Source organism: Cucurbita moschata, unplaced genomic scaffold (genome assembly GCF_002738365.1).
Source record: "Cucurbita moschata cultivar Rifu unplaced genomic scaffold, Cmos_1.0 Cmo_Scf00138, whole genome shotgun sequence".
Lineage (NCBI taxonomy): Eukaryota > Viridiplantae > Streptophyta > Magnoliopsida > Cucurbitales > Cucurbitaceae > Cucurbita > Cucurbita moschata.
The window spans coordinates 46,913-49,174 of NW_019268654.1; positions in this window are offsets into that span (position 1 = coordinate 46,913).

Here is a 2,262-nt window from a genome sequence, read left to right on the forward strand (position 1 = left end):
TTTGAGATATTTGATCAACAAGAATCATTGAAGCTAGACATGATCGATCTTGCTTCTGGAGTGATTCGAATCTCAAACAAAGTGTTCTTGACTTGAGATATTCAATCAACAAGGTAATCCGAATCTTACTCCCCTTGTAGTGATTCCTTATCTTATCAGAGGTCATCAATCGAACACTTTGTTCGATTTACTCCTGACCACCGAGTGTCTAAAGGAAAAGAAATAAGAATAATTACCGATTTCAAACCTTATTCCAAAGTCCTCCACCACATAGAACCATGTACTTAGAACCTAAAGGTCACTATTCTCGGTCAAGAACCAAGAAATCATTAAGAAAAGACTGTGGTATCCAAGCACCCACTTACTGAGTCAACTTACGCTACTTACTGAGTCTTGTACTCACTCCATGTTTTTCATATCTTTCATGTAACTAAGAGTAGTTGCCCTAGACAAACAACACCTACTATTTTTGATGTTTTAAAATGATTTTTTTTTAACATTTCCCTTATTTTGTACTATGAACCTATAAACTCTATATTGAATATAATGTAAATATATATGTTCATTATATTTTAATTCTTTTTTTATTTCGAGAAAATATTTTACTTTGTTTTCAACCTCTTTTAACTTGCAATCCGTGCTTTTAGAACCCACCTAAAATGGGTCATGACTCCCTTCTTGTTTTCACTTCTCCTAAATCTATAAAATGTCTCCTATTTTTACTCATTTTCTCTTCTCTTAAATATCAAAATCTTAAATAAAAGGAAGAGCTCTCTAAAATATTCTTTTTTGCCCCTAAGGGTTAAGAAAGCATCTTAAGGCTAGTTTCACATAGTATCATTGTCTTTGAGATAACAATTCTTTTCTATTTTATCTAAATTTTTTAAATATGGGTTCATTTCCAAATGCATGCTAACACCCTTATTGTTGAATAAATGACATAAAACTAGTTTTACATAGTAATGTTGCCTTTTGCTCCTATTGGTGGAAGGATAATAGGGTAGTTTTAAGCGTGACAACCAAACTAATTTCTTTTTAGTTAAAAATTAGAATTATAACAATCTGCCTAAAACCCTCGTACTAATTTTGCTTCATTTCTAAATGCAGGCAGACAAAGTAGAAAAACGAAAATAGGTAAATTGTAAACTCAAACATTTCAAAGAAATAAATAAGTTTTTGATGGTATCAATGCTAACTAGAAAACAATCAACCAAATTTATTCAAACATAGAAAACTTCATGTCTCCATCTTGTAAAGCCAATAAACCAAATGGCCTAATATAGTAGAGAAATAAAAAAATGTTACCCTCATCTATGTTGTGCTGTGCCATAAGTGATCAATGGATGTTGACTTTGACCAATTCCTACTATTTTTTTTCTATATTTTAAAACTATTTTAAGCACTTTTCTCTTGTACTCTTTATAATTTTACCTTTTAAGGTTGTAAATACATTTGCACGGGTCACTATTATAATTATCAGTCAACTGAGTTAAGTGGAAATAAATTTTGAAGATGAAATTACAGTATTAATTTTGATGTCATCTTTACCTGAGTTTTGGGATTATTGTTATTAATGAGATTCAATCTAATGCCATTAGTAACTCACAATGATAATATTCAAAATACTCGACAAAAAAGAATGGTCAACATAAGATATTTGAAACAAATAAATATTTTGTCCTCTATAATATATCAAATCACTCATTTGAAAATCCTTAATAATAAATCTGAAGTTTTACATCTTTTATAGAGAAAAGTTCCTTGAATAGAAGTCTTATTAGATACTTCTAAGCATTTAGAGATCAACTAGACACAAAGCTAAACATTCTAAAAAAATTAGGGGTTAAACTTTTAAGTTAACGTAGTTTAAGAAACTTATGATTTTTATATTATCAAGAGTTTAATTGAGCTAGGTCGATTCAATCTAGTGGACCCAAGAATTGAACCGAACCAAACCAACTAGTTACTAACATGATTTAGTGGAAGCATTTTCACGCAAAGTAGAAGTAATAATGGAGGGTTTGAAATAATATAGTTTTCACTCCTTGTTTCTCGAGTGAATATTGAAATAATATAGTTTTCATATTAAGTTTTGCATGGAAGAAAGAAAGACTGGGATGTAAAGTATTATTTCAATTTGTTTGCAATATACAACCATATATAAATTAACTATAAGAAATATATATAATTACATGTTCTCCGAGAGCTTCAATCAACACGGGAGGGTTGCAACCACTCTAAAGGTGCTCAAGATCACAATGA